This window comes from Tursiops truncatus, chromosome 3, assembly GCF_011762595.2.
Source record: "Tursiops truncatus isolate mTurTru1 chromosome 3, mTurTru1.mat.Y, whole genome shotgun sequence".
Classification (NCBI taxonomy): domain Eukaryota; kingdom Metazoa; phylum Chordata; class Mammalia; order Artiodactyla; family Delphinidae; genus Tursiops; species Tursiops truncatus.
The window spans coordinates 150,878,414-150,903,828 of NC_047036.1; the positions used below are offsets into that span (position 1 = coordinate 150,878,414).

Below are 25,415 nucleotides of genomic sequence, written 5' to 3' on the forward strand. Positions count from 1 at the left end.
CCTCTCCAGCATTTATTGTTTCTAGATTTTTTGATGATGGCCATTCTGACTGGTGTGAGATGATATCTCATTGTAGTTTTGATTTGCATTTCTCTAATGATTAACGATGTTGAGCATTGTTTCGTGTGTTTGTTGGCAGTCTGTATATCTTCTTTGGAGAAATGTCTATTTATGTCTTCTGCCCATTTTTGGATTGGGTTGCTTGTTTTTTTGTTGTTGATCTGCATGAGCTGCTTGTAAATTTTGGAGATTAATCCTTTGTCAGTTGCTTCATTTGATAATATTTTCTCCCATTCTGAGGGTTGTCTTTTCGTCTTGTTTAATGGTTTCCTTTTCTGTGCAAAAGCTTTTAAGTCTCATTAGGTCCCATTTGTTTATTTTTGTTTTTATTTCCATTTCTCTAGGAGGTGGGTCAAAAAAGGACCTTGCTGTGATTTATGTCATAGAGTGTTCTGCCTATGTTTTCCTCTAAGAGTTTGATAGTTTCTGGCCTTACATTTAGGTCTTTAATCCATTTTGAGCTTATTTTTGTGTATGGTGTTAGGGAGTGATCTAATCTCATACTTTTACATGTACCTGTCCAGTTTTCCCAGCACCACTTATTGAAGAGGCTGTCTTTTCTCCACTGTATATTCTTGCCTCCTTTATCAAAGATAAGGTGACCGGGCTTCCCTGGTGGCACAGTGTTTGAGAGTCTGCCTGCCGATGCAGGGGACATGGGTTCGTGCCCCAATCCGGGAAGATCCCACATGCCACGGAGCGGCTGCACCTGTGAGCCATGGCCGCTGAGACTGCACGTCCAGAGCCTGTTGCTCTGCAACGGGAGAGGCCACAATAGTGAGAGGCCTGCATACCGCAAAAAAAAAAAAAAAAAAAAAAGATAAGGTGACCATATGTGCGTGGGTATATCTCTGGGCTTTCTATCCTGTTCCATTGATCTATATTTCTGTTTTTGTGCCAGTGTCATACTGTCTTGATTACTGTAGCTTTGTAGTATAGTCTGAAGTCAGGGAGCCTGATTCCTCCAGCTCCATTTTGCAATCTCAAGATTGCTTTGGCTATTCGGGGTCTTCTTAAACAGAAGATACCTGACTGAAAGATCATTGAGGAACACATATCAAAAATACTTTTTAATTTGAATTTTTCAAAGAAGCATCAATGGAAAATATTTTTATCCACTGTAAAAATGAATAACAGGGAAAGAACACAGCGATACATGAATTCAATGCAGAAGACACATTATTCGTGAATATCCCCTCTTGCCTGGAGAGGGGATAGTGTGATTCCCAGCTGTTCGTTCTGTTTTTGTTTTCCCGTGTAAACAGAGTAAAGAAAAGAATGGCTTCACCTGACCCCACACGCTTCATGATAGCAATCTCACCGAATTTGACCCACCCCTTGAATCCCACTGAATCATTCACTTGGCATCCTCCACTTCTAAAGTGCCCTACTCTTACCACTGCTAGAGTCCACCCAACTCTCAGTCTGAACATTTCAGAGAGCGCATCTCCAGCTAGCACCTACTGGTTGGCCTCTTTATGTCAACATTCTCAAGAATGAGCCGCTGACACCTGCCTGTTTTGCCTTCCCATGGTGACCAGCATCTGCCAAGGACTTGTTCCTCCCCACCTCCTCACACTGTTCTCCAGCAAGAACCTCTTTCACTTCAACCTCCTCTGGGTAGACCTGATAATCAATTATTTGGAGGCTCGCAGCGTCTTTTTCCCCACCTTATCTGTCTTCAGGAGCATCTGAAGATCCACGTTTTAAAGATAGTGGATTTCTAAATTTGGGAGGAGAAAGAAAAAAAGAGGAATTACTTGTAAAGTCTGTAAATAGCTTAGAATCACTTGCTAATGAACAAGAACCACAGCCCTCCAGCTATTCTAGAACTGGAGGCAAACCTGAGCCCAGTCATCACAAGCTCCCATTTCTCAAAGGTTTAGGGAACCATGTGCAACAGAAATGGGGCCTGGGCCTTCTAGAATCTCCTCACTAGGCACAAGTCCCTGATGGCTACAGTCCCGATCTTTGGTAGCTGTTCCCCATTAGCATCTCCATTCTATCCAATGGAATATCTAATACCCCTGCCCCTCAAAACCAAATGCAGTTTAAAGAATCCCCACAATTTCCCCAGAATCAGCCCCTACCCTACCCCAAGGCCCAGCCTCTGCTCCTGCCTGGAACCCTGTCTCATCAACACTCCTGCCTGGAACACTCTCATCAACAAACATCCCTCTGTTTTTAAGTGCTAAAGCAACAAGTACTTCAGGAAGATTGGATTAGGGAATCCAGGAAGTTTCTATGTGAGGAGCCCAGATAAGGAAGAAACTAGTGATGGGAACTAGAGTATATTCTGAGGAAGGGTCCAAAAGATCATCTATCAAGGGGCTCACAAAGCTATCCAACACACTATTAGGGGACTGACTTTGAGAGAGAAGAAAGAGGGAGTTGGTGAGTGACTCAGAGAGTGACTTATCAAGGCACCCAAGGGAGAACCTAGTAAAGAAGCAACTGGAAAACACCCTGAACAGGCACTTGGGCAAGATCAGTCAGGGTAGGATCCCCATGGGTGTGCATGATGCAGGGCTTACTGCCCACTTTATTCTTCTCCCTCCAGGGATGTCCCACACCTGTTCAGAAGCCAGAAACTTGTACCCAGAAAAAGGGTAGTTGCTACTCAAGGATCATTAATGTCTATAGTGTTATATTTGGGAAGAAATATTCAACTCATAATGAGATCTCCATGAAGGATGACTCAGACAGATATCAATGGTGGGAATGTTCATGGTGAAGCCACAACATGCCTGGGGATAAATGAGAGAATGAGGAAAACAGTAGAAGAGTGAGTGGGAAATAAGGAAAATTACTGGCGGAGAGACAGAATGAACCAGGAGCAGGAGGAATGAGAATGTTCTCGTCATCTCCACCATGATACCCACACCCACACACACACAACCAGACCCAGGTCCACCACTTTGTGGCAGCTGAGGGCAAGGTGCTTTTCCCACAGAGGTGTGTATAGGATTTATCTTTGAGCACAAAGACAATATCTGCATGAATATTGTCAGACATGGCATTGCTCTCTTTGAGAAAGGTGATCTTGGGGCCTCCTCAAGCTGTATTTCATGACAAGGCAGCTGTGTTTTATGTACAGCCCTGTATTAGTTTCCGAGACTGCCATAACAAATTGCCACAAATTTTATGGCTTAAAACAAATTTATCTTCTCACAGTCCTAGAGGCCAGAAGTTCGAAATCAAGGTGTCAGCAGGGCCACGTACCTGTCAAGCTCTAGGCGAGAATATTTCCTTGCCTCTCCCAGTTTCTGGTAGTGTCTAAATTTCCTTGGCTTGTAGTAGCGTAACTCCAATCTTTGTCTACATCTTCACAGGACTTTCTCTCTGAGTGTCTCTGTGTCCTTTTCTCACTTGATCTCAAACTATACTTGGTGTAGTATATTCTGCTTCTAGACAAGCCCTGCCTGGAATATCTGATGAACTTCAGCACAGGCTCCAACACTGAGGAGTTGAGACAATCTGGGGAGTAGAGACAATCTGGAGAGTAGAGAATAAAGAAAGAAAATGGCCATGAGAGCTTCTGACCAGAAAATATTATGAAGAAGTTGCTTTATTGATGCATTATTAATCTATGTCAAAATATTTGCAGCAGGGACTTCTCTGGTGGTCCAGTGGGTGAGACTCCGTGCTCCCAATATAGGGGGCCTGGGTTCAGTCCCTGGTCGGGGAACTAGATCCCGCATGCATGCCACGACTAAGAAGTCTGCATGCAGCAACGAAGGTCCCGCATGCTGCAACTAAGACCCGGCACAGCCTAAATAAATAAATTGCAGCAGATATGAAGTTTCCTCACCCATATGTTCTCACACAGGTTAAAACTACAGATATCCTTATGCTGTATTCTAGCCCTGCCATGGCTGTGTGACTGTAGAAAAGTCATTTCTCCTATTTGGTCCTTGAGTTCCCCACCTGTAAGATTCAGACATGAGGTTCCATTACTGATTTTGAAATCTTTTAGATTAGGAGAGCTGTTTTTCTTTGAAATAAATAATGTATGGAACACTTATAGGACAGATAAGACCTATGTTTTATTAGAAATTTTGTTTCAAAAGTTTGATTCGGATTCAGTCAGGGTAGACCAGGATTTGCTATGATAACAAATACACCCCAATATTACAGTGGCTTAACACACAAAGGTTTTTTTCTTGCACATGTCACAGTTAGTGAAGGTCAAGGAACTCTTCTTAGCAGATTTCCATTCCCCCCAGTGACTCACCCCCCCAACAATCTTGTGATTCAGCCATGATAAAGCCCTGGCCTCTGTGGAAGGGGAAGAAAGAGCATACACCACTTCCATCCATATCCCAGTGGTCCTCGGCATACAGTCACCTGCCTCAATTCAGATGCAAAGGACTCTGGGAAATGTAGTTGTCCTCTTCCAGTAAAAGGAAAATTACAGAAATTTGGTGCCTCTGCGGCAAACTCTATAACATGTACTTATTATAAGGTTTAATCATTGAGAACAGTGATATTGTTTGGCTAGATCAAAAAGAAAAAGAAATTAGATATTATGGATGACAGATGCAGTCATGTTTCAACCTCAGCACTGCATTTAGTCCTTTTTTTTTTTTCTTTTGGAAATACTAAGAAAATTCCAGGTCACAAAGAATATCAGTTGGAAATGCTACTTGTATTTTAAGACTTGCTTCGGAATTTCAGGATTTTCTCTAATTACACAGAGATAGGAGGAGAAACTTTAGTGTCAAGCTTACACACAACTGAGTTAACAACATAAAAAATATGCTGGCCATCTCCAAATTTTAACATTGAGCATGCAACATATCTGAGGATTCATGTTGCATTTATTACAATGTTTAAATAGTTAAACATATTTAAAATGTGAAGTTCAAGTATAACGTTTATGGAAACCTCTGATTTGGAGAACACAGTGCAAGGTAAACTTTGCACACTGTTGCATGTTACATTTTCCAAAGAAGGTCATATCGCCCATCCCTCATGCTCTTCTTACAATGTGTCTTGGATACTTTCCCTATTGTGAGGTAGTCTGTTCCCTTTCCTTGAATCTTGAGAGGGCTTGTGACTACAGTAGCAGTGATCATAAAGATGGTACAGCTCCCACCTTGCTGGCTAGAACACTCACAATGTGGCCCTGAGCTGCCAGGTAAGTAATCCAACTGCCTTGAACAATCTGCTACGAAGAATGAGGCTGATCTCACAGGGTTGAGGGAAGATCCAATCAGATCAGTATGAACACCCAGTGTTCAAATAACATCAGTCCCCATCCCCTGTCTCTACCTGAGCCACCACGTAGCAAGGGGGAAACAGACTCATGAGCCCTGGGTCCAGGCCAGTTCATGTGACTCTCAGACCCTTATTTCCTATAAGCCTTGGTTGCCCCACCCGGAAAGTGGGATTATTGCTCATTTAACAGAATGGATCAAATGGGACAGTGAAAGCCCCTCAGGAAACACTGAAGCCCTAGAAACATTTCCCAAGTTTCTGAGTGCCACAAATTATGCCATTAATTGCTTTATTGTTTCCATTTCCAAACAAAAAGCATTCTGCAGGTCAGGCCAAGGGGTTAAAGAATAATGCAGATCTAATCCCAGTACAACAAACTGCAGCCAGGCTGCCCTGGGAGAACTGAGGCCAGGCTGACTTGTCCTCAGGTCCCTCTGGCCCAGCACAGAGCCTGGCACACCATATGAGCTATATTACCAAAAACTCCTTTCACCTGCAGTCAAGAACATTTTGGGGGCTCACATGGTTTTTTTAATTAGATGCCAACATTTAAAAATTGGGAATGTTCACATAAAAATCAAAGTTCCAGCTTCCCATGGAAGGGAAGTTGCTATTGAGTAGTCAAAACATCCAGAATATATATGATATAGTACCTAATACCATATTTGGTGTCAGTCTTCAATACTTCGTTTTCTTCTCTCATCCCTCTCCAAGTCTTTCAAGCTGAGGGAAGCCCCCTCACATGAGTTCTGTTCAGTGAGGCTCTAGCACCTCACATCTCTCTCATTAAAAGAAGTGTATAGGATGCTTGAGTGAGCCACCACCTGCCTGAGCCTCGAATTCTGTGAAATGGAATAAATAATAGTACCTACCTCATAGGATAATTGTGATATGAAATGGGTTGATGCATGTGAAATGGGTTCTGAGCCTAAAATAGCACTGAATACATGAAAACTATCAGGTTCCATTCCATTCCATGCTTTAAAAGATTCTAAGAAGAATCTCACTTTAAAGAAATTCTCCAAGAACATTCCAAAGCCTCCCCCATAGCCAGGAAAAGACCATATTACCTTTTTCCCAGGAAGCACCTGTCCCTGGGATGTCACCCTCTAGTGTCCCCACCTGCAACTCTGCACACCCAGGCTGAGCCCCCTCCACCCAGTTTCTCAGAGCTCAGATCTGCACATTTGCCTCCCACCACCTCCCTCCCCACCCTGCAGTCATCTGTGCTGCCCACCCTGGAAAGCTGTCTCCCTAACACCTCACCTACTCACGGCTTAATTATTTTATTCCCCACCTTTATTTCTCACTCAGAAGAGGGGGAGGAGCAGGGAGAATCATGCAAGCCAGGAGATGGGTGGAGAGGGGTGGAGAGCCGACTGCACCTACAACCCCCACTTCAGTGCCCTCAGCCCACAGCTTCCACAGGTCCACCCTCAGCTGTCTGGTGCTCCTGCCTCCCCTTCACCCACACACACCCTGCCACTGAGCGGCCAGTAACTTTCTCTTTTCCCTGAGGGTTTTAGATCCCCAATTCCACAGCTCTGGAAAAAAGCCCAATTCTCCTCTCTGGCTGGATGCATTACACAGAAGACATACTCCCTTCCTTGGAAATGAGTCAGGGGTAGGTGCAGTAGGAAGACCACTCACTGAGACCCCTGACCCTCTCTAAGCACCAGGCTCATTAGCGTTGTGACCTGGAAAATATTACTCTCTGAGTCCACCTATTTATCTCCCTCCCCACCCAAAATACTTTAAAATATATTAACAAGGCCAACCCTTTCTTCATGTGGCTCTATCTCCCCTCCTGGGAATGACAAGGGCAGCACAGTGCAGTAGGGACATAGGCTTAATTCTTTATAGACCATGTGACTTTGGACAAGGCCCTTCACTTCTCTGAGGCTCAGTTCCCATACCAGTAAAGTGGGGATGATCTGACGCCACCTCATAGGCTTGCTTTGAGAAGCAAAGCAGTCATAGGATGATGGAACACACTTTCTGGAGCCGTCGGTTGTTACAGAGGAAGATTGCTTCTAAGATGAGTTTTAAAAGAAAAATAATGGAATAAAAAGGTAATGGACACTTCTGCTTCCAGCCAGATGGAGTAATGGAACAGAGCTAACCTCCTATCTGACACAACTGAAAAGAAAAACAGAAAAAGTATGAAACAGCAGTTTCCAAGAGAGTGGACCTCAGGCAATAAGGGTAATGAACCATGGAAGACCAAAAACAGTCAAGGTGAGCTCTATGACTGCCCCAGGTTACTGCCTTGAGCACTGTCCAGGTACAGGGAGAAGAAAACAAGAAGTAGTAGGCTTCTGGAGGTGGGGAGACAGAGTTGAGAAGCTGGGGAGACCAAGGCAGCTAGTGCTCACAAGACAGAATAACACAAAGGACAAAGCTGGAAAGAAAACTCCAGCTATCTGTGGAGTGTCTGCCTTGGGTATTCACCAGAGAACTGATCAGTTTACCTGTTTAAGGAAACTACCAGAGGTGAGAGAGAAATTATCTAAAAGGAAGAGTGAGAACAGTGCCTGAGTTCACAGAGGGCTGAGAAGAGTACCTGATCCTACCAACCAGAGCAGAAAACTAATAACTCATGGGTCCCTGGGTAGTGTAAGCAAAAAAGTCTTGCCTCAGTAATGGAGAATGATTAGCCCTAGGAAAAAAAAAATGCTGCTCTGATCCAACCTAACAAATCTTGAAAGTAAGACCTGAAAGGATCAATGTTTTTCTTAGTAACTTAGCTTCATCCCCAAACAAAGCTTAATATTTATAGGAGAACTAAAATATCTAGCAACAAACAAGATAGAATTCACAATATCTGGCATCTAATCTGATTAATAGCATAGAAAGCAGCAGGAAAATATGGCCAATAATGAGGAGAAAAATTGATCAACTTACACTGACCCTGAAATGATAGAATAAGCTGACAAGAACATCAAATAGTTATTATAACTATAACTATACTCCATAGACCCAAAAAGTTAAGAAGAGACATGGATGATATTTTTTAATTGAACTTCTAAAGATGAAACTTCTAAAGATGAAAACTATAATGTCTAAGACAAAAAAATACAATAGATAGGATTAATTGCAGATTAGACATTACAGAAGAAAAGGTTAGTGAACTTGAAGACAAGGGAACATTTAATATCCAAAATGAAACAAAAAGAGGAAAAAAAATTTAAGAGCATTGGTAAGCTGTGTGACAACTTCAAGGAGCCTAACACAGTCACCCTTTAGTATCCTCAGGGGATTGGTTCCAGACCACCTGTGGGATGCTCGAGTCCCTTACGATTGGCCCTCCATTTCCACAGATTCAGCATCTGCAGATTCAACCAACCACAGTCGAACAGTCAATCCATGGTTGGTTGAATCCATAGACACAGAACCTAAAGATATGGAGGCCAACTGTATATATGTAGATGGAGTACCTGAAGGAAGTATCAGGGAGGACAGAAAAATAACAACTAAAACATTTTCAAATTCAATGAAATTTATAGATCCAGAAAGATCAACAAAACCCAAGCATAAGAAATGAAGAAAACTAAACCAAGTTATATGATAAAAAATGCAAAATCAGTAATTAAGAGAAAAACATTAAAGTAGCCAGAGGGGAAAAAAGACACTATATAGAGAGAAACAAAGAAAAAGGTGACAGCAGATTGGTCATCATAAACAATGTAAGTGAGAAGAGAATGACACTTATCCCTGGGTACTGAAAGAAACAAAACCTGTCAATGTAGAATTCTATACCCATTATAAATACTTTTCTAAATCTAAAGAGAAATAAAGACTTTATCATACTAAGAAATGTTGAAATAATTTAGTACCAGCAGGTCTGTACTATAAGAAATGCTAAAGGAGGTCCTTCAGACAGAAGCAAAATGACACTATATGGAAATGCAGATCTTAACAAAGGAATGAAGAGCCCCAGAAGTGACAACTGCATAGGTAAATATATTATTTTCTTATTATTTAAATATCTTTAAAAGATAGTTGACTGTGTAAACAAAAATAACAATATACTGTGGGGATTATAATATGTGTATAAGTAAAATATATGGCAATAATAGCATACCATCTGAGAATGAAGAAATGGAACTATAATACAGTAAGATTCTTATACTATACATGAAATGGTATAACGTCATTTGCAGGTAGACTGTGATAAGTTAAAAATGTATACTGTAAACCCTAAAGCAACCATTTAAAGAAAAAGAGACCAACAGATGGAACAAATAGGAAAAAAAAAGTAGCAAGATGGTAGACTCAGTCCTAACCATATGAATAATCGCATTAAATGTAAATAGTCTAAGCATCCCAATTAAAAGGCAGAGATTGTCAGATTGGATTAAAAAAAACCCTCAACTTTATACTGCTTATAAGAAATGTACTTCAAATATACATACCAAAATAAAAAGATGGAGAAAGATACATTGTGCTAACACTAGTCCAAGAGTCATTATTTTAATATCACACAACATAGTTTTTAGAGCAAAGAATATTGCCAGGAATAAAGAAGGTCATTTGACTATGATAAAGGGGTCAATTAATCAATAGAATGTAGTAATCTTAAATATATACACATCTAATAACTGAGCTTCAAAATATAAGAAGGTGACTTCCCTGGTGGCACAGTGGTTAAGAATCTGCCTGCCAATGCGGGGGACACGGGTTTGATCCCTGGTCCAGAAAGATCTGACGTGCCATGGAGCAACTAAGCCCATGTGCCACAACTACTAAGCCTGTGCTCTAGAGCCCATGAGCCACAACTACTGAAGCCCACACACCTAGAGCCTGTGCTCCGCAACAAGAGAAGCCACCTCAATGAGAAGCCCATGCATCACAATGAAGAGTAGCCCAGCTCACCGCAACTAGAGAAAGCCCATGTGCAGCAACGAAGACCAAACTCAGCCAAAAATAAATAAATTAATTAATTAATTTAAAAAAAAATATATATATATGAAAAACCTGATAGAACAGCCCAGAGAAACAGCCAAAATCACAATTATAACTGAATATTTCAATATCCCTCTCTCAATAATTGATAAAACAGGTATAAAGAAAATGATCAAAATATAGAATACTGAAACAGCGCTATCCACCAACTTGACCTAATTGAAATTTCTAGAACACTCCACCCAAAAACAGAAGAATGCATGAGAAACATTACCAAATGTACCAAATTCTGGGCCACGAAACAAATCTCAATAGATTTAAAAGGATTCAAATATATAAAGTATGCTCTCTGACCACAATGGAATCAAATTAGAAACAAATTATCAAAACAATATAGGGAGGGACTTCCTTGGTGGTCCAGTGGGTAAGATTCCACACTCCCAATGCAGGGGACCCAGGTTCAATCCCCTGGTCAGGGAACTAGATCCCACATGCATGCCACAACTAAGAGTTCACATGCTGCAACTGACAGTTTGCATGCTGCAACTAAGAAGCTCACATGCTGCAACTAGGAGCCCACATGCCACAATTAAGAAGTCCACAGGCTGCAACTAAGAAGTCCACATGCCGCAACTAAAAAGAGTCTGCACGCCACGACTAAAAGATCCTGCATGCCACAACTAAGATCCAGCATAAATAAATAAATAAATAGGGAAATTCCCCAAATATTAGAAAAATAAATAAGATACTTCTAAATAACCCACGTGGTTAATAAAGGAATAGAAATGGAAATTAGATAGTTTTTAAATTGAATGAAAATACAATATATCCAAATTTGTGGGATGCTACCAATGCAGTATTTAAGGAGTAATTTAAAGCACCAAAAGCCTTTAGTAAGAAAAGATGCAAGGCCTCAAATAAGTGTCCTCAAATTCTACCTAAGAGACTAGAAAAAATAAGTGCTTACCCAAAATAAGCAGGAGAAAAAAAATACTAAATATCAAAGCAGAAATTGCTAAAATAGAAAACAGAAAGGCAAAAGAGAAAATCAATGAAACCAAGAGCTGTTTGAGAAGATCCACTAAACTGATAAACCTCTAGAAATTCTAATTAGGATAAAAGAGAAGATACACACTACTAATATCAAGAATACTGGAGATGATACCCCTAAAGACTCTCTATATATTAAAAGGATAAGGAATTTTGTGAACAACTTTATGCCAAAAAATTTGACAACTTAGATGAAATAGTCAAATTCACTGAAAGACAAAACCTACCCAAGCTCACCTAAGAAGGATTAGTTAATGAGAATAGCCCCCATCTATTAAAGAAATTGAGTTTTTGGCTAAAAGTCTTCCCACAAAGAAAACTCCTGGCCCAGATGGTTTCCCCAGTGAATTCTACCAAACATCTAAGGAAGAGATAATATTAATTCTACATAAACTTTTCTAGAAAATTAAAGAGGAAGAAATATTTCCAAACTCATTCTTTGAGGCAAGCATTACTCCAACAGCAAATCACACAAAGATATTAAAGGAGCAGTGCAGACCAATATCCCTTATGAATAGAAATGCAAGAACTTCTAAATAAAATTTCAGCAAATCCAACAATATTTTAAAACAATAATACTTCATGACCAAGTGAGATGTATCTAAAGAATGCAAGGCTGCTTTAACATTTGAAATTAGTCAGTATAATTCACTATATTAAAAAACTAAAAAAAAAGGCCATATAATCAGCTCAATAAACACAGAAAAATCATTCAACAAAATCCAAAATTTATTCCTAATAAAAACTTTTAGCAAACTAGAAATTGAAAAGAACTTGCTGAACCTGACAAAGGGCTTCTAAGGATACCTACAGTTAATGTCACACTTAATGATGAAAGACTAGCTACTTTACCCCTAAAATCAGGAACAAGACAAAAATGTCTGTTCTCACTATACCCAATGTTGTACTGGAGTTCTAGATGGTACAGTAAGACTAGGAAAACAAAGAAAAGGCATACAGATTGGAAAGGAAAGAGTAAAACTCTCTTTATTCACAGACAATATGATTGCCTATGTAGAAAATTTACTGAAACCTACAAAAAAGCTACTAGAGCTAGTAAGTGCGTTTAGCAAGGTTGCAGGACACAAGATCAATATACAAAACTCAACTGCATTTCTATATACTAACAATGAACAACCAGAAATTGAAATTAAAATACTCTTTTTATAGCATTAAAAATGTTAAATTCTTAGGGATAAATCTGACAAAAGATGGGAAAGATACGTATGCTGAAAACTACAAAATATTGCTGAAAAAAATTAAAGAGCTAAATAAATAAAGAGATAGTGCAAGGGGACTTCCCTGGTGGTGCAGTGGTTAAGAATCTGCCTGCCAATGCAGGGGACATGGGTTCGATTGCTGGTCCGCGAAGATCCCACATGCCATGGAGCAACTAAGCCCATGTGCCACAACTACTGAGCCTGTGCTCTAGAGCCCGCAAGCCACAACTACTGAGCCCACGAGCCACAACTACTGAGCCCACGTGCCATGACTACTGAAGCCCACACACCTAGAGCCTGTGCTCCACAACAAGAGAAGCCACCACAATGAGAAGCCCACGCACTGCAAAGAAGAGTAGCTCCTGCTCACTGCAACTAGAGAAAGCCCGCATGCAGCAATGAAGACCTAACACAACCATAAATAAATAAATAAATAAAATTGATTCTAAAAAAAGAGATAGTGCAGGGATTTGAAATCCCAATATTGATAAAATGTCATTTCTCCCCAATTTTATCACTTCAATAGCAATGAAGATCCAGCAGGCTTTTTTTTGCAAAAATTGACAAAATTATTCTATGTGTATATGAAATGGAAAAAAAAAAAACTAGAATAGCCAAAACAACTTTGAAAAAGAACAAAATTGGAAAGCTAATGCTATCTGATTTCAAGACTTGTTATAAAGCTGTAGTAATCAAAACAATGTGGTATCACTATAAAAATAGCAAATAGAGCGATAAAGCAGAATAGAGAGATCCATACATATATAAACAATGGATTTTTAAATATAGACTTCATTATTAGAAGAAAAATTGAGAAGATGTACATAGAGTTCTCATATGCCCCTCATCAAGTTTCCCCTACTATTAACATCATACATTAGTATATTTGTTATAATCAATGAACCAATACTGATACATTGTTATTAATTAAAGTCCATAGTTTATTCAGACTTTCTTAGTGTTAACCAACAACTTTTTGTGCTCCAGTATCCTATGCACATTACATTTAGTTGTTATGTCTCCATAGACTCCTCTTAGCTGTGACACTTTCTCAGACTTTCCTTGTTTTTGACTACCCTGACAATTTTGAGTACTGGTTGAGTATTTTGTAGAATATCCCTCATTTGGGATTCATCTGAAGTTTTTATAATTAGACTGGAGTATGTGTTTGGAGAAGGAAGATTTTAGAGATACAGTGCCATTCTCATCATAGCCTAACAAAGGTATATACTATCAATATGATTTATCTGTTCAAGTTAACTTGGATCACATGGCTGAGATAGTGTCTGTCACTTTTTTCCACTGTAAAATTATTCTCCCACACACACAACTTTCTATACTATACTCTTCAGAAAGATGTCACTCTACACAGCCCACACTTAATAAGTGGGAAGTTATGCTCCACTTCCTTAAAGGTGGAATAGATACATAAATTATTTGAAATTCTTCTACAAGAGGGATTTTTCTCTTCTCCCCCATTTATTTATTCAGTCACTTATATCAGTATAGGCTCATGGATATTTATTTTATATTTTGGGTTATAATCCAATACTACTTTATTTATATACTGTTGCTTAAATTTTTCAAGTTGGCCATTGGGAGCTCTGTCAGTTGGCTGTTACATTCTTTGGACAAACCCCCATCAATATAGGATTGTCTCTTTTCAGTACTTCCTTACTTTCTGGTGCTACAAAATGCTCTAAGTTCATCTTGTATATTACCTGCCACAGTCCCAAAACCAGCCCAGGAGCCCTAGGTCCTTTTATTGAAGAATGATATTAAAAACCAAGATCTGGGCACTAGGTGTGCTCACTGCTATAGGAATTAACAAGTAATTTTAACAAAGGTACAAAGGCAGTTCAGTGGAGAAAGCAGTCTTTCAGCAAATGATGGTAAAACAACTGGATATTCATATGCAAAAAAACGATGTTGGATCCATGCCTTGCACCATATACAATAATTACCTTGGGGGTTTTCAATATGGCAGAGGAGTAGGAGGACGTGGAGTTCATCTCTCTCCACAAATGCATCAAGAATACATCTACAGATGGAACAAATCTCACAGAGCACCAGCTGAACACTAGCAGAAGATCTTGGGCACTGGAAAGGACAATAAAGATCCCCATATAACCAGGTAGGATGAAAGAAAGAAGGAAGAAAGAAGAGGAGAGGAAGCAGGACAGGAAATGTTCCCCTGGGGGGAGCTGAAGCAGAGGAGAGGGTCTCACATCCGGGGAAACCCCCTCATGGATGGGGAAATTGGGTGGGACAGAAGGGAAGCATCTGAAGCTATTGGAGGAGGGTGAAATGGCCGGTCTGTGGCAGACAGGATAGAGTGAGAACTACACAGACAGTCTGTGCCACGGCCCTGCATGCCCTGGACTGGGATGTGTGTCTGCTGGTGTGCACAGGAGCTGGAGCATGGGGATTGGAGACCAAACCTGGGAGGAGAACTTCTGTTGGGTGAGAAGAAGACAGCCTGAGGGGATGGGAGGGAGGAAATCTACAACCAGCATTCACCTGTGGAAGAAACCCAGACTGCCATGGAAGCAAGGCGCCACTGTTTTATGATGTGCAGAGGGTGGAGCCGACATTACAGCCTCTCTTCCCTCACACACCAGCCCCTGCCCCCCCCCAGATGCTAGGAAAGGGTCCCGCCAGGGTTGGCCCTCATGCGCCTGCTGCCAGGCACTAGAATAGGCTTGACTAGGGCTGGATCTCTCATGCTCATGGCCACCGGCTTCCCCGCGCACCTGTTGCTGCTGCGGCTCCTGTAACCCAGGCAGCTGTGCTGCCTCCGTGCCCTGTCTTCACCGGGGCAGACCTGAGTGCTCCAGGGCAGCCTCCAGAGCAGACTCCTGGGGGTGACCCACACTCAGAGGTGAGGCTAAAACCACAGCTGAGCCCCAGGAGTGGGGCGACTAAGGAAGAGGAACAAATATCTTTCCATTAGCTGCACAAACTGCAGATTAAATCCCCGCGATCAGCTTGGTAGACCCTGCGTCTATGGAATATCTGAATGGACAATGTGTTCCCACAAATGAAACCAGTCTAGCTCTGGCAGCTGTGGACTTCGGGGGCAAGCACATGTGGGAGTTGGGTCAGATCAGAGTCTAAGCTACCCCCACAGTACCCAAAGCGGGTCCAGAGGCCAACCTAGAGGCATTAGAGGGCCTCCTGGGGAGGTGGAGGTGGGCTGTGGCTCACAGTGGGGGCAAGAACACTGACACTTGAGACCCCAGGAAAATATTATTATTACTATTATTTTTATTATGTTTTGATTCATTCTGTTGTTGGGTTTGGTTTTTTTAATTATTTTAAATTTTATTTAGTTTTTTGGGGTTTTTTGGTTTGTTTGGGTTTCTTCTTTTTGTTTTATTTTCTTTTTTTAATTTTTTCAATATTGTTTTTAATATTTCTATTTGTACTTTGCTTTTTCGTTGTTCTGTGTTTTTTCCTTTTTTTAAATCGTTTTTGTGTGTTTGTTTTGTTTTCTTCACTTTATTCTTTCGTTTGCATTTGCTTCGGTTTTGTGTTGTGTATTTTTGTTAGTTTTGTCTTTAATCTTTTGATTTCATTTCTGGGTTCTTTTGTTTGTCTGGTTGTTCTCTTCTTTTTTGTTTTCTTTGGTTTTGTTTTTGTTTCTTTTGGGTCTGTGTGTGTGTTTCTTTGATTTCTTTTCTGTTTGGTTGGTTTTGTTTTACCATTTGGCGTTTTGTTTGTTTGTTTGTTTGTTTGTTTTTGCTGTTGTTGTTGTTTGTTTCTTTCTTTCTTTACTATTTGTCTTGGGATTTGTTTCTCTGTTTGTTTTCATTTGTTTTCTTCCCCGCCCCTTTTTTATCCCTTTATTGCCATGACATGAGGTTTGTGGGGTCTTGGATCCCCAGCAAGGGGTTGGGCCTGAGCCTCTGGAGTGGGAGTGCCTAGTCCAGGATGCTGGATCGCCAGAGAATTCCCAGCCCCTGGGAATATTAATCAGTGATAGCTCTCCCGAAGGTCTCCATTTCAAATCCAAGACCCAGCTCCACCCACCTGCCACACCTCATGCCAAAAAACAAGCAAGACAGGAACACAAACCCACCCATCAGCAGACAGGCTGCCTAAAGCTGTACTAAGCTCACAGACACCTCAAAACACACCTGACATGGCCCTGCCCATCAGAGGGACAAGTACCAGCTCCACCCACCAGAATGCAGGTACCAGTCCCTCCCACCAGGAAGCCTACAGAAGCCACTGGACCAACCTCACCCACTGGGAACAGACACCAGAAGCAAGAGGAAAAACGACTCTGAAGCCTGCAGAAAGGAGACCTCAAACACAGTAAATTAGACAAAAAGAGAAGACAGAGAAATATGTTGCAGATGAAGGAGCAAGGCAAAACCCCATAAAACCGAATAAATGAAGAGGAAGTAGGCAGTATACCTGAAAAAGAATTCATAGTAATGATAGTAAAGTTGATCCAAAATTTTGGAAAGAGAATGGAGGCACGGATCGAGAAAATACAAGAAAGGTTTAATGAGGACCTAGAAGAACTACAGAACAAACAGTGATGAACAACACAATAACTGAAATTAAAAATTGACTAGTAGAAATCAATAGCAGAATAACTGAGACAGAAGAATAGATAAGTGACCTGGAAGATAGAATGTTAGAAATAACTTCCACAGAGCAGAATAAAAAAAAAGAAAAAAAGAATGAAAAGAAATGAGGACAATCTCAGAGACCTCTGGGTCCCAGAAGAAGAAGAGAAAGAGAAAGGGTCTGAGAAAATATTTGAAGAGATATAGTCAAAAACTTCCCTTACATGGGAAAGGAAATAGTCAATCAAGTCCAGGAAGTGCAGAGAGTCCCACACAGGATAAACCCAAGAAGAAACAGGCCGAGACACATATTAATCAAACTAATAAAAATTAAATACAAAGAAAAAATATTAAAAGCAGCAAGGCAAAAGTAACAAATAACATAAAGGGACTCCCCATAACGTTATCAGCTGATTTTTCAACAGAAACTGTACAAGCCAGAAGGGAGTGGCAGGATATATTTAAAGTGATGAAAGGGGAAAACCTACAACCAAGATTACACTACCTAGCAAGGATCTCATTCAGATTTGATGGAGAAATCAAAAGCTTTACAAACAAGCAAAAGCTAAGACAATTCAGCACCACCAGACCAGCTTTACAACCAATGCTAAAGGAACTTCTCTAAGCAGGAAACACAAGAGAAGAAAAAGGTCGACAAAAACAAACCCAAAATAATTAAGAAAATGGTAATAGGAACATATATATCGATAAGTACTTTAAAGGTAAATGGATTAAATGCTCCAACCAAAAGACACAAACTGGCTTTACAAAAACAAGACTCATATATATGCTGTCTACAAGAGACCCACTTCAGATCTAGGGACACATACAGACTGAAAGTGAGGGGAAGGAAAAGGTATTCCATGCAAATGGAAATCGAAAGAAAGCTGGAGTAGCAATACTCATATCAGAAAAAATAGACTTTAAAATAAAGACTATTACAAGAGACAAGGAAGGACATTAAATACTGATCAAGGGATCAATCCAAGAAGAAGATATAACAATTGTAAATGTTTATGCACCCAACATAGGAGCACCTCAATACATATGGGAAATGCTAACAGCCATAAAAGGGGAAATCTACAGTAACACAATAATAGTGGGGGACTTTAACATTCCACTTACACCCTTTAACATTCCACTTACACCAATGGATAGATCATCCAGACAGAAAATTAATAATGAAACATAAGCCTTAAATGACACATTAGACCAGATAGGCTTAGTTGATATTTATAGGACATTCCATCCAACAACAGCAGATTACACTTTCTTCTCAGGTGCACACGGAACATTCTCCAGGATAGATCACATCTTGGGTCATGAATCAAGCCTCAATAAATTTAAGAAAATTGAAATCATATCAAGCATCTTTCCCAACCACAATGCTATGAGATTAGAAATAAATTACAGGAAAAAAACTGTAAAAAACACAAACATATGGAGTCTAAACAATATGCTACTAAATAACCAAGAGATCACTGAAGAAATCAAAGAGGACATCAAAAAACACCTAGAAACAAATGACAATGAAAACACAACAACCCAAAACCTATGGGATACAACAATAGCAGTTCTAAGAGGGAAGTTTATAGCAATACAATCCTACCTCAAGAAATAAGAGAAATTGCAAATAAACAACCTAACCTTACACATAAAGCAACTAGAAAAAAAACAAAAAAAAATAGTCAAAGGAAAGAAATCATAAAGATCAGAGCAGAAATAAATGAAATAGAAACGAAGAAAACAATAGCAAAGATCAATAAAACTAAAAGCTGGTTCTTCGAGAGGATAAGCAAAATTGATAAACCTTTAGCCAGGCTCATCAAGAAAAAAAGGGAGAGGACTCAAATCAATAAAATTAGAAATGAAAAAGGAGAAGTTACAATTGACACCACAGAAATACGAAGGATCATAAGAGACTACTACAAGCAACTCTATGCCAATAAAATGGACAACGTGGAAGAAACAGACAAATTCATAGAAAGGTATAACCTTCCAAGACTGAACCAGGGAGAAATAGAAAATATGAACAGACCAATCACAAGTAATAAAATTGAAGCCATGATTAAAAATCTTCCAACAAACAAACGTCCAGGACCAGATGGCTTCACAGGTGAATTCTATCAAACATTTAGAGAAGAGCTAACACCTATTCTTCTCAAACTCTTCCAAAAATTGCAGAGGGCAGAACACTCCCAAACTCATTCTATGAAACTACCATCACCCTGATACCAAAACCAGACAAAGATATCACAAAAAAGAAAAATACAGGCCAGTATTACTGATGAACATAGACACAAAAATCCTCAACAAAATACTAGCAAACCTAATCCAACAGCACATTAAAAGGATCATACAGCATGATCCAGTGGGATTTATCCCAGGGATGCAAGGATTCTTCAATATACGCAAATCAGTCAATGTGATACACCATATTAAAAAATTGAAGATAAAAACCATATGATAATCTCAATAAATGCAGAAAAAGCTTTCAGTAAAATTCAACACCCATTTATGATAAGAACTCTACAGCTAGTGGGTATAGAGGGAACTTTCCTCAACATAATAAAGGCCATATATGACAAACCCACAGCCAACATCGTTCACAATGGTGAAAAACTGAAACCATTTCCTCTAAGATCAGGAACAAGATAAGGATGTCCACTCTGGCCACTATTATTCAACATAGTTTTGGAAGTCCTAGCCACAGCAATCAGAGAATAAAAAGGAAAAAAAAATCCAAATTGGGAAGGAAGAAGTAAAACTGTCACTGTTCACAGATGACATGATACTATACATAGAAAATTCTAAAGATGCCACCAGAAAATTACTAGAGTTAATTAATGAATTTGGTAAAGTTGCAGGATACAAAATTAATGCGCAGAAATCTCTTGCATTCCTATACACTAACAATGAAAAATCAGAAAGAGAAATTAAGGAAACAATCCCATTTACCACTGCAACAAAAAGAATAAAATACCTAGGAATAAATCTCCCTAAGGAGGCAAAAGACCTATATGTAGAAAACAATAAGGCACTGTTGAAAGAAATCAATGATGACACAAACAGATGGAGATATATACCATGTTCTTGGATTGGAAGAACGAATATTGTGGAAATGACTCTACTACCCAAAGCAATCTACAGATTCAATGCAATCCCTAACAAATTACTAGTGGCATTTTTCACAGAACTAGAACAAAAAACTTTACAATTTGTATGGAATCACAAAAGACCACAAATAGCCAAAGCAATTTGGAAAAAGAAAAACGGGGGACTTCCCTGATGGCCCAGTGGGTAAGCCTCCATGCTCCCAATGCAGGGTGCCCAGGTTCGATCCCTGATTGAGGAACTAGATCCAGCACGCCTGCCACAACTAAAAGTTCTCATGCCGCAACTAAGAGCCTGCATGCTGCAACTAAGAAGTCTGCATGCCTCAACTAAGAGTCCTCATGCCACAACAAAGAAATCCACATGCCTCAACTAAGAGCCCACATGCTGCAACTAAAGATCCCACATGCTGCAACTAAAGATAGCACATGCCACAACTAAAGATCTCGCATGCTGCAACGAAGATCCCACATGCCACGACTAAGACCTGGCACAGCCAAAAATAAATAATAAGTAAATAAATAATTTTTTAAAAAATAGAAAAACGTAGCTGGAGGAATCAGGCTCCCTGACTTCAGACTATACTACAAAGCTACAGTAATCAAGACAGTATGGTGCTGGCACAAAAACAGAAATATAGATCAATGGTACAGGACAGAAAGCCCAGAGATAAACCCACACACCTATGGTCACCTAATCTATGACAAAGGAGGCAAGAATAAACAATGGAGAAGAGACAGTCTCTTCAATAAGTAGTGCTGGGAAAACTGGACAGCTACATGTAAAAGAGTGAAATTAGAACACTCCCTACACCATACACAAAAATAAACTCAAAATGGATTAAAAACCTAAATGGAAGGCCAGACATTATAAAACTCTTACAGGAAAACACAGGCAGAACACTCTGACATAATATGCAGCAAGATCCTTTTTGACCCACCTCCTAGAGTAATGGAAATAAAAACAAAAATAAACAAATGGGACCTAATGAAACTTAAAAGCTTTTGCACAGCAAAGGAAACCATAAACAAGACGAAAAGACAACCCTCAGAATGGGAGAAAATATTATCAAATGAAGCAACTGACAAAGGATTAATCTCCAAAATTTACAAGCAGCTCATGCAGCTTAATATCATAAAAACAAAAAACCCAATCAAAAAATGGGCGGAAGGCCTAAATAGACATTTCTCCAAAGAAGACATACAGATGGCTAAGAGGCACGTGAAAATATGTTCATTATCGCTAATTGTTAGAGGAGGGCAAATCAAAGCTACAGTGAGGTACCACCTCACACAGGTCAAAATGGCCATCATCAAAAAGTCTACAAACAATAAATGCTGGAGAGGGTGTGGAGAAAAGGGAACCCTCTTGTGCTGTTGGTGGGAATGTAAATTGATACAGCCACTATGGAGAGCAGTATGGAGGTTCCTTAAAAACCTAAAAATAGAATTACCATATGACCCAGCAATCCCACTACTGGGCATGTAGCCAGAGAAAACCATAATTCAAAAAGACACATACACCCCAATGTTCACTGCAGCGTTATTTACAATAGCCAGGACATGGAAGCAACCTAAATGTCCATCGACAGAGGAATGGATAAAGAAGATGTGGTGCATATATACAATGGAATATTACTCAGCCATTGAAAGGAATGAAATTGGATCATTTGTAGAGACGTGGATGGACCTAGAGACTGTCATACAGAGTGAAGTAGGTCAGAAAGAGAAAAATGAATATCATATACTAACGCATATATGTGGAATCTAAAAAAAAAAGGTATGGATTGCCTTCTTTGAAAAGCAGAAATAGAGACACAGACGTAGAGAACAAACGTATGGATACCAAGGGGGAAGGGAGGGGTGGGATGAATTGGGAGATGGGGATTGACATATATACACTATAGATTCTATGTACAAAATAGGTAAGTAATGAGAACGTATAGCACAGGGAACTCTACTCAATGCTCTGTGGTGACCTAAATGGGAAGGAAATCCAAAAAACAGGGGATGTATGTATATGTGTAGTTGATTCACTTTGCTGTACAGTAGTAGAAACTAACACAACATTGTAAAGCAACTATACTCCAATAAAAAAAGAAATTAAAAAAAATTACCTCAGAATCTATCATATACCTAGTAAAACCTGAAACAATAAGACATATAGAAAAAAATAGAAAATCTTTGTGACCTTATGCTAGGCAAAAATTTATTACATGACACATAAAGAAAGATCCATATGAGAATAAATTAATAAAATGGAGTTCACCCAAATTAATGTACTCTGCCCTCTTAAAAATACTATTAGGAGAATGAAAAGACAAACCACAGCTGGAGAAAAAAAATATTTGCAAAGTTTATATCTGATAAAGGACTTCAATGCAGAATATATGTACATTTTTTAAAATACCACTCAATAATAAGAAAACAAACAATTCAATTTTTTAAATGGGCAAAGTATTTGCACACACTTTGCCAAAATGATATATGGGTAACTAATAAGCACATGAAAAGGAGCTCACCAGCACCTGTCATTAGGGGAATAACAAAATTAAAACCATACCTATTACAATGGATAAAATTTAATGTGTGACCATGCAAAAAGTTGGGAAGGGTGTGGAGGAACTGGTAGAAATATAAAAGAGTAAAAACTAATTGAAAAACATTTTAGCAATTTCTTAAAAAGTTAAACCGATGTCTACCCTATGATCTAGCCATTCTACTCCTAGGTATTTAACCAAGAGACAAGAAGGTATATGTTCATACAAAGACTCGAATACAAATACTTCTTACTTATCTAAGTCCTGAGCACCAGCCAAAAACCTAGAGCTGTACAGACACAAGAAATTGTGAATGGATGAAGAGACCAATGTGTGGACCAAAAGAGAAACAGACTCATGGAAACAGGAACAGATGATGGATGGGTAGGGGATAAATGAATAGATGAATAGATTAGCCAACAAATTGATAGTGAGATGAATGGCAAAATGAATGGACTGAAACAAATGGACAAAAGGATGAAGATGAAGGGATGAATGAGAGATGGACAGGAAAAAAGGGAGATGGATGGATGAACAAATAGAAGCACTGGATGAATGGATGGATGGATGGATGGATGGATGGATGGATGGATGGATGGACAAATAGAGGAAGAGTTCATAAGCATAAGAGCAGATCATTTCTTATTTATCGCTGTTGTTCCAGTGCCCACAAAAGGACCAGTCATAAGATGTTAGTTGCTCAATACATATTTTTTGAAGGAATGAGTGAAAGATTGAGGTACGGTGTTATTGTGGAGTTTAGAACTGAGAGTCAGAAGACCTGATTTCCATCTCTATTCGTATCCTCAAGTTATCTATGTGAACATGAGCAACTCAGCATCTTCAATTTACTCTCCTGTAAAATGGGTAGACTGGATTAAATGATTTCTAAGGTCTTTTCCAAACACTCTTGTGTTCCCTGATTTGAAGCTTCACAATATAAGATAAGCCTATGGGATGGGAGGAGAGGCCACATTAGAGCAAATGTGTGTTTACTTACAACTTGTCCTAATGCAGAGCTGATCCCAGATCTCTGCCAGCAACGGTGGAGAAGAGTTAACACACTCCAGATGAGATTCTGTTCAAACTGTCTGGCTGAAAGCCTGTGATGGAAATGAAAGACAGGCTGAGAGGAGAGCCTGAGGGGTAATTAAGAGTGAAAGATGAACCTCCGTAAGGCTGTACCCAGCCCAAGTTGAAAGGAAGGCAGGAAGGGCCAGGCTACACAAAGCCTCCTTGGCTGCTGGCCAAATGCACCCTTTATCCAGAAGGATGGTTGCTTGTTCACAGAGCACGTGTTCTGTCCTGCCAGAGTCTCTCCTGGACTCCTAGTGTGCTCTGGGGTAATAATTGTACTGAGAACGCATCTATCATTAGTTACAGAACAATATGTGCCAGGCACTGTCTATATATCACCTCATCATTTCTGCCAATAACCCTGGGAGGCAGTAATGCTGATCTTCACTTCATAGAGGAGAATAACATAGTAAGTGGCAGATTGAGGACTTGAACCCAGGGCAGTTTGGCTGCCTGTCTGTGGACAGGTGCCCTGGAACTGGTCAGGTAACAATTCAGAGACTTCAGATTTCATTTACTTTTTTAATTTACGTATAATTTTATAATATATACGTTATTGTTATATTATAACATTATATTGATTTAAGGTATACAATGTAATGATTCAATATTTGTATACATTGCAAAATAATCTCCACAGTAAGTCTAATTAACATCTGTCACCATACATAGTTACAATTTTTTTTCTTGTGATAAACTTTTAAGATCCACTCTCTTAGAAACATTCAAATATGCAATACACTGTTGCTAACTATAGTCACCATGCTGTACATTACATTCCAGGACCCACTTATTTTATAACTGAAAGTTTGTACATTTTGACCTTCAGTCATCTCTCCCACTCCCCCACCCCCTACCTCTGGCAACCACCAATCTGTCCTCTGTATCTATAAGCTTGGTTTGGGGTTTATTTTTTAGATTCCTCATATAAGTGAGATCATATGGTATTTGTCTTCCTCTATCTGACTTATTTCATTTAGCATGCCCTCAAGGTCCATCCATGTTGTGGAAATGGCAATATTTCATTCTTTTCTATGGCTGAATTATATTGTATATATGGTGTATATATATATATATATATATATATATATATCACATTTCTTTATCTATTCATCCATCAATGAACACTTACGTTGTTTCCATATCCTGGCTATTGTAAATAATGCTGCAATGAACATGGGAGTACAGATGCCTTTTTTGAGTTAGCTTTTTCATTTCCTTTGATTAAATACCCAGAAGTTGATTTGCTGCATCACAGACTTCTGACTTCATGCCACACCAACTCGTAGTAACACATGCTGTGTCTGCTTGGTGCCTTTGCAGTGTGCTTTCACACTGGTTCAAGCCCACAATGCTGGACCATCACTCCCATTTTGTAGACAGGGACACTCAGACTCACTGACAAGTGAAGTGACCCAACCATGGTCACACAGCTTGTTAATGGTGGAAATGGGATTCCATCCCTGGGAACTGGAATGCCAAGCCAGGACTGTTAACTGGTGGATTATTCTGTTCCCATGTGGTAGCTGTAGTGGACATCTGTGCATTTTGCATAAACATCAATTCTTCCTCCCTCTGGTGACCTCACTTGAATTTTCTTTAGGGAATCACATCCACCACAGCCCACCATCACCATGTCAGTCCGTGTGA

General features: G+C 39.6%; 1 long non-coding RNA gene across 1 annotated transcript; it reads right to left on the minus strand.

Moving 5' to 3' along the window:
- Positions 1-1,201: 1,201 nt before the first annotated feature.
- Positions 1,202-24,148, minus strand: LOC141278233 (uncharacterized). Its single transcript, XR_012330583.1, has 3 exons — positions 23,689-24,148; positions 3,283-3,555; positions 1,202-1,783 (listed from the first exon to the last, which is right to left on the minus strand). It is a non-coding gene; the product is annotated as an uncharacterized lncRNA (long non-coding RNA).
- Positions 24,149-25,415: the final 1,267 nt, after the last annotated feature.